This window comes from Artemia franciscana, chromosome 12 (assembly GCF_032884065.1).
Source record: "Artemia franciscana chromosome 12, ASM3288406v1, whole genome shotgun sequence".
NCBI classification, from domain to species: Eukaryota; Metazoa; Arthropoda; class Branchiopoda; order Anostraca; family Artemiidae; genus Artemia; species Artemia franciscana.
This window is the reverse complement of record NC_088874.1, coordinates 12,067,258-12,083,130: the sequence shown is the minus strand read 5'-3', so window position 1 is coordinate 12,083,130 and position 15,873 is coordinate 12,067,258. Positions and strand designations below refer to the sequence as shown.

Here is a 15,873-nt window from a genome sequence, read left to right as displayed (position 1 = left end):
GTGCTGTGCTGACGTTGTCTTACACCCTGGGTTGGACCATCTACCATTATTTTGCACCATTAAAAGATTTAGCTGTAAACATAAAACCACTACTAAGTTTCAATTCAGAATGATGAAAGCTGAAAATCTCAGGAAATTTAAAGAAGAAATCAGCACAGTATCATGGCAAGAAGTCATGGTGGAGAAAGAAGACCCCTCGACTGCTTTTGATAAATTTATGAGTATTTTGTCTCCCATCTATGATCAGTGTTGCCCATTAAAAACTGCAACTAAGAAGAAAAACCAACCGCGGAAGCCATGGATTACGGAAGAGATACTGGAAATGATGAAGAAGAGAGACCAACTATTCTCAGATTATCTCAATTGTGAGAGTGATGACAGTTGGGAAGAGTACAGAAAGGCAAGAAATAGGGTGAATTCTGCACGTCGAGCTGCAATGAGGGAGTATTTCGGAGAGAAATTAAAATCGCAGAAAGGAAACATTAGAGGGACCTGGCTGACTATTAAAAGCGTTCTCGGCAATGGTAAGGATTCAGCATCAACTGAACAGTTAGCCATAGGTGAAAGAATTGTGAGTGGGAGACAAGAAGTTAGTGAAGAGTTTTGTAAGTTTTTTACCAAAATAGGATCGCAAATAAACCAAGAGGCAAAAGATCAAAGCGGACAGCTAGATACTGAGGAGTTTGACGATAACCGTGGTCTTCATCACTCATTTTACTTTACCGAATGTACTATGGATGACATTACCCAAGCAGTGAAATCGATCAAATCTAATGCAGCTGGTGTTGATGGCCTAAACATTAAAGCATTTAAAGCAGTTGCTGCGTATCTCTTACCTGTGATATTATATCTAGTCAATTTATCTATTCAAAAAGGTGTGTTTCCTGACGAACTAAAGCGGGCAAAAGTTATACCCCTCCATAAAGGAGGCGATAAAAGAGATATTTCGAACTGGAGACCAATATCCATTCTACCGCTCTTCTCAAAAATTTATGAAAAAGTAGTGTATAAGAAAATATACGAGTACATGAATTCGCTTGGGTTTTTGTCAGATTCGCAGTTTGGTTTTAGAAAAGGTCATTCTACAGTGCATGCCGTTCATCACCTTTTAGATTGTGTAAATAGTGCGTTAGAAAATAATTTGATCCCTCTAACTATTTTTATTGATTTGAAGAAGGCGTTTGACACTGTGGATTTTGAAGTTCTACTGAAAAGACTGCGGAACCTTGGAATTAAAGATACAGCGTTAAGTTGGTTTCGGTCTTATCTGTGTGGAAGATCAATGAAGGTGGTGATGAGTGATATATCTAGTGCAGCTATGCCTATAAATTGTGGTGTTCCCCAAGGATCAGTCCTTGGCCCGTTACTCTTCTTGGTATATGTGGATACTCTTCGATTTTATCTAAATGATTCAGTTTTAACCTCTTTCGCCGATGATACAGCTATCACAGTGTTTGCCCGGACTTCAAAAGAGGTTGTGCAAAAAGCGAACCACGTCCTTAGTCGGCTTCATGTTTTTACAGCTCTAAGCTCACTTTCAGTAAATCCAAGAAAAACAAATTTTATGGTGTTTAGTAGAACTGGTGTACCTGAACTTCTTGAAAATGTGCTTTATAACGGTGTTGGCATAACACAGGTTTTTTTTTGTAAATATCTCGGATTTTATATTGATTGTAATTTGTCTTGGAAGAAGCATGGTGAAATAGTGTCAGCAAAAGCAGCTAGAGGATTGGGAGTGATGAGGAGGCTGAAAAAAGTGTTCCCGGTAGAAGTTGTCAAATTGTTATACAGTGCTATTGTGCACCCCTACATCACGTACGGTTGTTCTGTTTGGGCAAGCAATTTCGTGATGAATTATAAAAGAACTCAAATATTACAAAACAAAGCACTGCGTCTGATAGGAGAATTTCAAAACTGTCAGAATACTGCGGAGTGTTTTAGAAAGAACGATATTTTGAACATAGGCGAGCTACGCGATTACCAGCTAGCGATTTTTGTTTTTCAAAGTGTAAATAAGGTAAGCCCTGAGTACTTTCATGATTTTTTTAAAACTAACTCGTTTTATCACCCTTATTTTACCCGAAATTCGGAGGATTTGACTCACGAGAGAAGAAATACAACGAGAGCAGGATTTGTTCTCAGGAACATAGGTGTCAGCGTCTGGAATGACCTTCCAGAATTGGTCAGAGCGGCAGTAAGTCTGGCATCATTCAAGAGAATGGTTAAATTCCATTTTTTAAAAAGGAGAGAAGTGTGATAAGAGGAAAGAGTATTTATTTATTTAGTATTTAATATTAATTATTTAGTTTTTTTTACCCCCCCCCAAGGATTTTTTTTTCTTCAAAATCATTTGAGGAAATGATTTAGCAGATCATGGTGGTTAGAATTGCGGCCACAGTCAGGACTCTTCTGTCTTAAGAGTGGCCGTTAATGGTAAATTCTTTGTTTAATTTATACGTTTTTGATGAAAATAAAAAATGTCTATGTCTATGTCTATAAGATACGAAAAAAGTCCATTCAAATGCATACCTGTCAATCAGGAATGTCTAGTCTTGGCAAAAAAAATTGTTCACTTCCATTACAAGCTCTCAAAATAGACTTTTAATATAGCTTGTCACTGTGTTTTGCAACGAAATTATACATGACACTAAGAAAACCTGCCTCAATGTGTGTTTTTCAGTCAAGAAGGCCTAGTCTTGTATCAAGGAAAAGAGTATTTCCATTACAAACTCTAAGAATGCCTTTTAGTATGAGTCTTCACTGTGCTTTCGAATGGAATTATACAAGATACGAAGAAAAATACGATTCATATTTGTCTTTGTAAAACAAAAATGCCTAGTTCAGGTTCAAATATATTGTACATTACTGTTAAAAAGCTCTCAAAATTACCTCTTAATTTAGCTTTTCATTGTCTTTTGCAATGAAATTATACAAGATGAGAATAAAAATATGATTCAATGTGCACCTTCCAATCAGGAATGCCAAAACTTGGCGCAAAGAAATCGGGTAATTGTCTTAGAAGCTCTCAAAAATACTCTTTGTATAAATATCTGCTGTTTTCAATGAAATTATACCAGATAAAACGAAAAATACAATTCAATGAGTGCCTTTTCAATCAGGAATACATAATCCTGAATTAAAGAAATGGAACGTTACCATTCAAAGTACTCAAAAACCTCTTCTTAATCACACACATTTGCTTAAAATAGACTCGGTTTTAAAACTATCGTTAGAGCTTTTGAGACAAAATATATTTTTATATGTCAAACAGGATTCTATATTTAAAAGTGTAACTCATGTTACTTATGTAACATTAACTTTTCAGACATGGGATTTGAATAGCTTTGATAGCTCTTGGTGTAATTGTCATCTTGGCTGAAAGATAAGTACCATTCCCATTAAAACATCTCAAAAATAGCTCTTAACACGCCTTTTCACTGTGTATTGCAATGAAATCATACAAGAGACGAAGAACAATACAATTCAATGTGTGCCTTTCTATCAGGAATGCCTAGTTTTGGCTTAAGAATATTATGTATTGCCATTAAAAGCTCTCTAATAAAATTCTTAATGAAATTATATAATATAGGAATTAAAATACAATTTAAAGTGAACCTTTCAATCAGGAATGTCTTGTCTAGGATCAAACACATGGTGTCTTTCCATTAAAAGGTCTCAAAATACCTCTTAATATGGGGTTTCACCATAATTTGTAATGAAATTATACAAGATACGAAGAAAAATATGGTTCAATGAGTACCTTTCAATCAGGATTGCCTAGTCTTGACTCAAGGAAATGGGGTATTATTATTAAAAGTTCTCAAGATACTTCGTAGTATAGTCCACTGTGTTTTGACAAAACATTTCACAGGATATGAAGAAAGATGTCATTCAATGTGTGCCTTTCAATCAGGAATGCCTAGTCTATTCTCAAGAAGATGGTTCATTTACATTAAAAGCTCTCAAAAATGCCTCTTTATATGGCTTTCCCCTGTGTTTTACAACGAAATTATACAAGATAAAAAGAAAATTATAACTCAAAGTGTGTCTTTTAATAAAGAATGCCTGGTGCTGACTAAGGGAATTAGACATTTCCATTAAGGATTCTAAGAAATACTTCTTACAACGAAACTGTACAAGATACGAAGAAAAATGTCTTTTTATTATTAATTTTTGTTCCATTTCTTCTGGTCCTTTGGGCGTATTAAAATCCATGACCGGTTGTATCAACGTAGGCACGGGGATGACCACTTGTATCAACTTAGGCATTGGGATGACCGCCCGCCTGTGTCATCGTAGACATAGAAATGACTGTTTGCATCGACTAAGGTATGGGAAGTACGGCATTACAATGGAGTGTGTGTAACATTTCATTTGATTTCAAAATAGTACATTAGCTTAAGGTATATTAATGCTTTGACTGCCAGTATTTGGTGAACTTTGCGGTGTAGTAAACCGGTTTTCTTTGAATTGGAACCTGAGCTTTATGATATTGTAGACCGATTTATTTGAATTGGAGAAGATCATAGCAGTCATCTGCCCACGCGCCGCTTGTATCAACTTAGGTCTGGTGTGACCGGCTATATAAACGTAGGACTGGAGCGACCGGTTGTATCAATGTATGGATGACTGCTTAGACGTATTAAGGCCTCATAGGGGTTCTGACCTCTTGTATTTGTAGAGACAAGGGAGTGCTGGCCGCTTGTATCTGTAGAAAAACTCAGAGTACTAGCCACTTGTCTGTATTAAGGCCCCACAAGGGTACTGGCCAATTGCATTTGTGTTGGCATTACTACGTGCGTAGAAAGTGAAAAAACTTCTCTTACTTGTTTTAGGTGCAAAATTTGGGGAAAATTTGCTTTCAGAGGATTGTCATGTGTCAGCCGTTTTCATCCCCAAAAGGCGCCCTTGTCTGACCACACATGTCTTAATCCACTATATTTAGCATCTTAACATATAGTGATACCATTTACAGCATAACTCTAGGACTGAATCAGGCACCCGTGATCTGATACTATCGTCGAAAATCTTAAAAAACAATTAAAGAAACTGGGCGAGTTTTACATTATAGAAATAGGTTATTATGTTAAATAACTTAGCAATAGGTTAATTATATAGCCCCGCTACAGGATATGTAATTCGTGCTACAATAAGAATAGCTTCAGCGTGAAACTTAACGAGACGAGTCGTTCGAATGACCTCCAAGATTTCATTCTATTAGATTTCTAGTCAGGTTAATTTATTATTATTCATTTATTATTTGTTTTGTCTCAGTACCATTTGACGCCTCCCTTTTCTGGTCTTTTCCTTTTTAAGTGTTGTTTTGTTTTGAATCACCTGAAGGTACCTGGTACCTAATCATAAAAGTGAAAGCGGATTGTTCAAATGTTTTTCTTCTAGCGACGAGCGAATTTTAAATAATTCTAAATAAATAATATAGTACGAGGACACGAAAACTAAATTCTATTGCAATATTGAATCCTCACTTCAAGCTGTTAATTTTTCGTTTGGAAAAACTTAAAAACAAATTTTAGGGCTGAACTTTTCCTCAAATAAATTTTAAACAGCATGTTTAGTGCTTGCTTTATAAGTACCATTATTGAACTAGGATTAATTCTCGTGCTGGCTTGGCACCAGCATCGAGAGAGCAGACACTATCTTTCTCCTGCAGACCCGTTCTTGCGGTGCCGCGGGTTCATCTTCAGGTCTTATGCATAGTCTCTCTGATTAGTACAGCAAGTCTTACAGCAAGTCTCTCTGAGCTAAGGCTAGTCTCACTAAATATCTAAGGCTTGGAATAAGTGATGATGATGAGGTGATGTTGGGTAGCGAAAAGATTGATTAGGTTCATAGCTTCACTTACCTCGGTAGTATTATTAGTAAAGACGGTGGGAGAAGTGAAGATGATAAAATAAGAATAGCCAAGGCTTAGGATATTTTTTAACAGTTGAAACAAGTTAGGAAGAATATGAAGATTAAGTCTGCAAACCAAGATTAAAATATTGGAAGCTAAAGTGATGATAGTGGTCAAGTACGGTTCAGAAGCATGAGAGCACCGAAAAACGGATGAACATTTGCTAGATGTTTTCCAGAGAAATTACCTACGGATTTTACTGGGTACCCGGTTGACTAATCGTATTTCAAACAGGAGGCTGTACAAAAATTTTGGTTCGATCCCACTGTATAGGGCTACAATGAGAGAAAGGTTGAGATGACTAGGGCGCGTTCTGTGGATGAAGGATGACAGATTGCCGAAGATTGTCTTTTTTCGCCAACCATGTAAAGCTAAATGGAAAACAGGTCGTCTGTTGTTGGGGTGGGAGGATATCGTAAAGAAATATTTAAGGGAAATATAAACTTTCTAGGAGGGTGTAAAGAGGGATGCTTTGAATAGATTGATATGGAGGAGGAGCGTGCTTAGCTGTGTCAACCGCGGGCGGCTTGTTGCTGCGATGAGTTGTTAATAGTAGTAGTCTATGAAGTAAAGATATTAGAACAATTCTTACTCCAATTCTAGCTTGACTTTCCCTATAATTTATAAACTTGCCTTCCTCAAACTACAACTTAAATAAATATTTTAAGCAAAATCTCAATTCATGTGCAGCCAGGACAAGAAGTTTTCAAAAGATAATATTACCAAACAAGATTTCTTTTAAAACTGTCTTTTGAATTTGTAATTTTACACATATAGTTTGCTCAAATTGCATAAACAATTTTGAATTTCGCGCAGTGAAATAGAAAGAAGACTGGAAACAAAATTGCACAAAAACAGCAAAATGACTTAATTTTGCGCAGTGAAATAGAAAAAAAAGACTGGAAACGAAAACAGCGAACATTTTGTATACAGTTGTTACCATATGTATTTAAGTTCAATGCTCATGGACTAGTCAGTTGTATAATATGTTAAGTAAAGACAGCAAAATGGAGATTTGTAGTCTTACCGTAATCTGATTTTTTTTTTTCTCTTTTCTTTTCTTATAAGTCCATAAGGGGTCTATTAAGGAGTTCAAACAGCCAATTACCATCTTAACACATTTCTTAATCTGAGTTCCAAGAATGCAGTGGAAAATAATTGTGATAAAAGAAGTGGCTTAGAATCCTAATCTAATATGCTTATTTTCCAAGTTCGAAATTTCAAAATTAGCCCAGGTCCATGATTTTATGCTAAAGTCAAAGCTAATTTGTACAAAAAAATTCCATACAAAAACTTTTACTTGATAACTTAATGAAAGAGAATACATAAATTATTACTCAGTACATTTAAATAAAGACAATTGTTTTTCCAGTATCCTAATACGATAAACCTTGTCTGTAAAGAAAATTTGCAGAGCTAAGCCTGTTCTTCGGAGTTTGGTTCCAGCCTTTAAACTGTACACAACTACCCGGTTAGGATAATATTGTACATGATTCATACGGATTGGTGAAAATTGTGTTATGAGTCTCGAGTGAATAACTGTATCCCTCGCCATGAAAGGATTTTGCTAGTGTTGTATTCTGATTCTAACAATGGAAGAATTTTCCGATAATCAAGCTACTGAAGAGACTCTTTTGCAGTTAAGCACAGAAGACGCAACGAGTTTTAGTACTCTAATCGGTGCCTTAAAAGGAATTCTTGCCAAGGTAAAGAAAATCCCAGGAGGGAGGGATTACGCATTCGATATTTGTGAGCGAATTCAAATTTTATATCATCAGCTTTTAGAAGAAAATGCAAAACTTTTGCGCAACGAGAACAATAACCTTCAAAATATAATCAAATTACACGAAAAATTGGAAAATAAAGATACAATGGCCCCATCCTCTCTTAAAAATTGTAGATTGTACTCTAGTGTTGTTAAAGGTCCTGAAACCTGTAGTATTATTCTTGAGCCAAGCAGTAATGAAGCAAAAGATCATAAAAAAAGAGAGAACCACCGACAAAAATAGTGCAAGACATTAGCAAAAATAGTGCAAGACATTAGTAAAATAATCAGAGAAGATTCTACTAAATTTTCTGCTAAAAATATCAAACATGGGCGAGAAGGCAAGATCATTATTGAATTTAACTCAAAACAAGATTTAAACAATGCTCTTTGTGCTTTCATCAAAAATTCAGTAGCACTGAAATATACTTCGAGGGAATTAAAAAACGCCTGCCAAGAATGCTTGTGAACGGTGCTCCTATAATGAAAAATAAATCAGAGTGCAAAGAATTTATAGAACACAGTAATCCAGATATGGAAAAACTTGTTATTGCTGGAGAAACCTTGGATGTGGTGACTATTATTGAAAAAGCAAAAAGTTGCAGCGTCATATTAGAAATGAGTCCGAAAATCAGAGGAGAAATTTTAAAAAGAGGAGGCCTCAATTTTGGATTTCTTCGCCTAAAATGCGAAGATTACATTAACCTTATACGATGCACCAATTGTTGTTTTTTCGGCCATAAGAAGTCTGAGTGTAAGGGCGATTTAACCTGCTCTTGGTGTATGGGTAATCATGACTATAATGAATATACTAAATCCTTCAGTAGTCGCCCTAGTTGCCGTTCTTGCAATAAGCGACAGCTCAATTATGAGCCACATCCATCGTACGATTACAAAAATTGTCGAACAGCTAGAGAAATAACCCAACAATTAAAAAAGAATATTGATTATGTAGCATGAATGCAGAACACGTCTCATGTAAATACGTATAAGAATAACTTACAGTTTCTACAAATTAATCTACAACATTGTTATGCTGCAGCGGCACAATTAGAAAAACCACTGGTTGACTTATGCCCTGATGTCGTGCTTATCCAAGAGCCTTACATTAATAAATCTGGTAACCTTTCGTGTGTGCCGAATATGTACAATACCTTCTCAAAGACAACATTTGAGAAAATATTCTATAGTTCTGCTATACTTGTCCACAAATCCCTAAAATGTGATATACACTACGAAATCTCGACCAATTAATGTGTCACAATGTCTGTTTATCTTAAAAGTAGAACTATTCTAGTTTCATCCATGTATTGCCCTCCATCCTTGTGCTCAGTAGATAGTTATTTAGCAAGTATAGATAGCCTTAGAAATTATTCAAATTATGTTTTGGGGGTAGATTTTAATGCCAAGAGCTCACTGTGGCTTAATAATAACAATTCTAGTAACTTTCTAAACAGTGGAAGCAAATAAATTACTAAGTTTGAATATGTTAAATTAATATGGAAATAGTTTGATTCTTTAACCAAGGTTGTGCTCGATTTGGAATCTGTGATCCCAGGAACAGTAAGGAAGCATAGTTTTCAATTCTTCTCATATAATTTGTGTTGAAGAATAGATTTATTTAACTGGAGTTGCCTTATATTATTGTTACTAATTTATGCTCTTTGCTTGGAAGCAAAACAGCGTCATCTATAATAATTCTTAATAGCGGATTCTAGAGTGCGTTCATATTATTAAATTTTACTAATAAGCGAGCAGAAGAGGGGAGTTTCTTGTCGCAAGGGCCGTTGTACCTGCCGGGAGTGTGACTCCCTTAAACTGCGGGGATCAGGTAGCAAGAAACTACGCTTCCCTCGCTTATTAGCTTAAATAGCTTTGTATTACGTCGTAGTTTATTGAACTGGCTCCTCCCCTCGGACTTTGATTTTGCATTACGGATTGTGACGTGGCTGTTGCGATGGGGAGTAATGAGAAATTGGTTTGGAATGCGTTACTGAATTATGCTTTCCGTGCGATAAAAGCTGGTAATCGCTCGGAGGATATAGCGAAAAAAGCAGTCGAGTTTTTCTCAGAGGAAGCAATTGCAATGGCGAAGGAGTTATTGTGGCCCCTAGCAGGAATTACCACACGTGTTACTGCGCGATCGAAGAACACCGATGATATCCTGGACATATTAAAAGTATTTCGGGTTTGTGAAGATAAAAATATCTCGTTGCCGCGGTTTGTGATTTTCGAACCTGATGAAGTTCCGATAATCCCGGGAGAAGTGACGGCTACCCTAACCCGGAAAGTAAACGAATTGTGTGCTAAGTTCGATAGTTACGTGGATTCTAATCCCTCTCCTTCTGTCTCTGCTATGCCTGCGGCAGAAACCAACACGATCATGTCGAAACTGTCATATGCGGTTGTTTTGAAGAATCCCCCGAAAGATCTTTCGAACCCTAGCGCTCGGAAATCCTATTTGGACAGAGTATGTGGTGATACTAGTTCGAACATTGTGGAGCTGAAACCTAGGAAATCTGAATGGAGAGTAGTCTTGAACAACAAGAATGCTGCCGAGTCCCTGGCTGAGGCAGTGGGTAAAAGTGACTCAACTATAAGTGTTAAAGTAAAAACTCCCGCTTTCTTCGGAATAATCCGCCACGTTCCCACTGAAACTTCAGATGACGAACTGCGCTCAGTTGTACCGAACTGTGTTAAGGCCGTACAAATTGGTAGTACTCGGTCATTCAAATTACAGTTTGAAAGCAAAGCTCATCTCTTTAACGCAATGAACTCTCCGCCCATTTTTGGTTACGAGCGACTACCCATTACAGAATTTAAATTCTTACCGATGCAGTGCTACAACTGTCAGTCCTACGGACATGCAGCAAAATCTTGTGTAGATCCCCCGAAATGTTCAAAGTGCGGTGGAGATCATTCCAGCTCTCGGGACAATCCATGCCAAAATGCCCCCAAATGCGCTCTGTGTGGTTCTTCTCGACACCCGTGCTACAGCTTCCAATGTCCAGTAGCTCAGAAGCTAATTTCTAAACAATGATCGGTGATTCTATACGGGTTGTTTCATGGAACTTAAATGGTGGAGTGGTTGATAAAATGCCACTGTTAGAAGGATTGTTATGTTATAACGATGTACTCTGTGTGCAGGAACACTTCCTCTCGAATCAAGCCGTTAGTCTGCTTGAGCTAAACGATGGCGTCAAAGTATTTGCTACTCCTGCAAAGTCATCGGGCAGGGGAAGGCCGTCCGGTGGAATCGCCATTCTTGTTAGCAGCAGGTTAAATCCCATTCTGTATAAATCTTCAGACTTTTTTGTTGCTGTTAAGGTGCACAAAACTGTTATCCACTCTGTGTACATGCCAACAGACTACAGAGACAGTAAATCAGAAAAAAAATTTAGTGAAGCCTGCAGTAAGCTATCGAGTTCGGTGGGCAGCTGTTCTAGCCAGGGCCTTGAATGTATAGTCGCTGGTGACGTGAACTGTGACTTGACTGATGAGTCTAACGCTCGAGCACAGATCCTCCTATCTTCCTGTGACGGTCTTCGTCTTGCTAACAATGATCTGTGTTTTACTTATATCCATAACTCAGGCTCGACTTCATCTCTCGACTTCATGTTAAGTTCCATCCAATCTCCAGCTTGCGGCAATTCGCACGTAGATCTGAGCGTAAGCGCGTCTGATCACTTTCCAATTATAAACACTTTTCGAGTAATTCCTGCCTCTCCTAACCCCCCAACTAATGAAAAGAAGTGGAAAATCAAAACTAATTGGAGTAAAATTGACCTGGCTACTTATCATTACGTATTGGATGAGATTCTCACAAAGATTAAAGTGCCGTTCCAATTACTACAGCAGAGTGTATGTATTCAAGATGAAGAGAAACAGCTGCTACTAAACATCTACTGTAGTGAAATATCTCACGCACTGTTATCTGCCGAGGCCGCTGCGGTCCCCATTCGTAAAGTCCGAGTGGGAACGGAAATTCCAAAGTGGTCCGAAAACCCTGCTCTAAGTGAAGCATGTGGTCGTGCAAAATTTTGGCTTAGGCTCTGGAACGAGTGTGGTCGTCCGAAATCAGGTGTTGTAAATGAAGTTCGGCTGTTCAGCAAACGCAGATTTGCTAAGATTTTGTCTAAGCATAAATGTGAAGTGATCGATCAACATAGTCAATTGATAAGTAATGATCCAAATGCTGTGTGGAGATTTCTTAAACGTAATGGTGATCAGAATAGTGTCGAACCTGTGATCTCTGAGCAAGATTGGGTGTCCCACTTTACTTCTGAGTTCTCTCCACCCGAACAAGATCTTGAAGATAAATATGAAGTCGAACTTGATAAGTTCATGGAATTGCCTAGTTCTGGTGTTGGCTACATAGTAACTGTTCCTAATCTGATTCGTGCAATTTCAAAATTAAAAAAGAAACAATCGAAAGGTGTCGACAAGTTGTGTGGGTTGCATCTTGTACATGGTACTGCTGGTCTCCTGAGTCATTTAGAGCTTCTATTCCAAATTATCTTTAATTCTGGTCTCGTTCCCGACGTTTTTGGTACTGGAGTAATTACACCTATTTTGAAAAAAGGGAAAAATCCGTCTGAATGCGTATCTTACCGCCCTATAACTGTTTCGCCGGTTTTATGTAAGCTTATGGAATTGCTAGTTATAGATCATATTGCTTTTCAATGTTCTACCCCCGATAATCAGTTCGGATTTAAAAAAGGTGTTGGTCGCGAGCACGTCCATTATATTCTTGCTAATATATTAATAGAAGCTGATGAACTGAATGAATCCCTTATTCTAGCGAGTCACGATGTTAGACGTGCTTTTGATTCTGGGATACATCCCCAGTTATTAGTGTCTGCTCATAAACGTGGTGTGGACCGATCGGTTATTTTGCCTTTTCGGGATATGTATAAGAAGCTTCGAGTCCAAGTTAAAGTCCCGTCTCCTAACGGGCCGATTGTATTACCAAATGCTATTCCGGTTAGAAAGGGCATTAGGCAGGGTGCAATTTCGTCACCCCGGTTGTATAATAATAGTGTTCTCGAGGCCCAAAAGTTAGTGCAAATGAGCTGCATTTTCCGAGGTTTGGATGTAACATTACTTAATTACGCAGATGATATTTTTAATTTAAGTAGATGTTTGTCTCGTATTGAAGAAAATTTTCAGATTCTAGATGATGCTTATAGAGAGATAGGCCTATCTTTTAATGCAAGTAAAAGCGAGATTGTTGCTTTCAATAGGAGAAATGCAGATTGTATAGATCTTGCTGTCAAATTTGGTGCTCAAGAGGTTCCACTGTCTGACTCCATAATGTACTTAGGAATGCCTATAGGTCATAACATGGCATCTACACGTGCTCGCCAAATAAGTAATTTCGCAGAAAAGGCACGTAAGGCTTACGGGGCGCTATCTTCAACTAAAGCGAAATATAATCGACAAATTCGAGCTAGGCTATATAATGCACTGGTGATCCCACACTTTCTGGCTTTATCACCGTTTTGGCATATATTTAGTGTTAGCGATAAAAGAAACCTTCGATCACTTTTTTACAAATATGCAAAATTTCTTTTAAATACCCCACCGTGGGTTAATAATTCCAAGATGTCTGCAAGGTTCGGTATCACAGATCCGATTGCTGCTGTGACGAAACGTCGTTCTGAATTTTTGGGGTCGCTTGGGCCTAGTAGTCTGGCAATTGCAATTCGTCCTTAGTGAGTTTTTGTAATAATGTTTTTATTTATTGGCGGTGTATCGTAACGTTTGTTTTTGTTTTTGCAGTTAAGTGTTTTTTTGTTTTTTTTTTTTTTTTTTTCTTCTTCTTTATACTCCATTCGTGCCATTTGTGGTTTTGTATCGAGTGGGTGAATAAAATTATCTATCTATCTATCTATTTATTCCGATTTGAAAGGTAAATCCATTGAGGATTTTGTTGCCAGGAAATCATTAGTAGTACTAAATGACCCAGATATGCCAACGTAAGAATTTTCACATTCGAGCCCCGATGTCACAGCAGTTGGTCTAAACTTACTAAAATTTGTTGACAGCTGGGAAGTGACAAATGACCCCCATCCTTATCTGATCACTTGTATATCAAGTTTAACCTAGTTTTTGAGGCAGATATCTTGGAAATCAGTAATAACATCAAGTATGATTACAGAAAAACTAACTGGAATGTTTTTAGCAACATTATTTTAAATGAAATAGATAGTTTATATTCCCTCCCTACTATGGATGCTGAAGAAATAGATAAAGCTGTAGATGCTTTAACAGCCTTAATACAAAAAGCTACCAATGAATCAACTCCAGTGAGTCTTGGCTCTCCCAAAAAGTATTCACGTTGGTGGACGTCAGAATTCTCGGACCTTAGAAAAGGGTATAGACGATTGCTACGGATATTTAAATCCTGCAATTCTCTCGAAAATGAGGTTAATTTAAGGAATGCAAAAAAGAATTATAAACTGGGTATTTTAAATGCTAAAAAGAGTGACTGGAATAAATTATGTGCAGATAAACCGAATTTGGATCCATGGAATACAATCCACAAAATTTGTAAAAATAGTAATGCCATTGTTCAGCCACTACATGTAACAAAAGATGACGGCAGTAAGACTAACTCTGTAACGGAAGCCGGGGAGGTATTGCTAAATAATTGGTTTTTAAAGGATGATCATTCAACTGATAGTAATTACCACGGTGAAGTTAGAGCAGAACTTACAGATTTTTTGATTAATAGCACATCAGGTGTTACCGAAGTCTCCTTGAATGAATTAAATGAAATAATTAAAGGTTCAAAGGCTCCAGGCCCAGATGGAATTCTAAATTTAACCCTAATTAAAAACATCAATATCCTTGCTCCTAGTTTGGTAAAGTTAGTGAATAGTTGCTTAAAAATTTCATACTTTCCGAAAAGTTGGAAAAATACAAATATAATGGTTTAAAAAAAATGGTAAAAATAATGATGGCAATCCAGCTTCGTATCGTCCGATTAGCCTACTCTCAAATCTTAGCAAAATATATGAGCGTGCCATTGCGAATAGAATGATTGCGATTAGCACTGAATATAGTTGGTTTTCGCCCCTACAGTTTGGCTTCCGTAGTGGGAAATGTACTATTGATGCAATTAATGGTATTGTTACCACGGCGGAGGAGAATATGCAGAAAATTTTTTTTACTTTATGCACATTTTTTTTATAAAAGGCGCATTTGACTCCGCGTAGCACCCGGGAACACTGAAAAAGTTAAAGGCTAAATCGTGCCCTGATGGGCTTTTAAATTTAATTTATAGTTACTTTTCTGATAGAGTTGTTACGTATAAGGGTAAATATTCGTGCATTTTAGAGCGATCATGTCCTCAAGGTGGAATATTATAGTAGATAACAAGCTCGTGTTTGAAAAATCCAAGACAGAAGCAATTTCATTTTAAAGGAAGCATCAGCTTCCAACTGTAAAGATAATGTACGATGGAATTGAGATACCTGTTAAAAATAAGGTTACATATTTGGGTGTTATTCTTGATAGAAAGTTATTATGGACTGACCATGTTAGACATAAAATTAACCCTGCAAAACAATATTCTGCTCGTCTTTTAACGGTGGCCAAGAGTACTTGGAACCTGAATCCACATGCATTGAGGATGCTATATAAATCAGTAATCGAAAGCCATATTTTATACGCGTGTCCTATTTGGATCTCTGCACTGAGAAAAAAGAATATTCAGCGAATGCTACGGTCGGTACAAAGATCTTCTATGATCATAATTTCTAAATCTTTCAATACAGCTTAAACGCATGTAGTAACCACTCTCGCAGGAGTGCTTCCAATTGATTTAAGAGCATTGGAATTAAGTACATTAAGATACGGAAAAAATGGTCGACCTCAAAATTGGCCTAGGGTTTTGAGTCCTACCTTGAATGGAATTAGTTATTCGGCACATCATAGCCATTATACTGACCAAATTATTGCAAAAATTTTTGGTCTTTCTTTTAAGGACCTTGGTGTATTTCAGCCCTTTCATATTAACCGTAAATCTTTAAATGAGTTTTTGTATACAAAATGGTTTGATGAGTTTAAAAATTCTGTTAGCACATGGCCGGCTAGCTTTTTTGAAAATAAGGATGACCTTATCTCTGCATCAAAACTTCCCCCAAATAGTAGATTAACACAGCTTATTACAGGTCATAGTAGATTGCTT

General features: G+C 37.1%; 1 protein-coding gene across 1 annotated transcript in view; it reads left to right on the top strand.

Moving 5' to 3' along the window:
• Positions 1-15,873, top strand: part of LOC136033694 (uncharacterized) — a 147,766-nt gene that overhangs the window by 93,826 nt on the left and 38,067 nt on the right. The window lies entirely within an intron of this gene.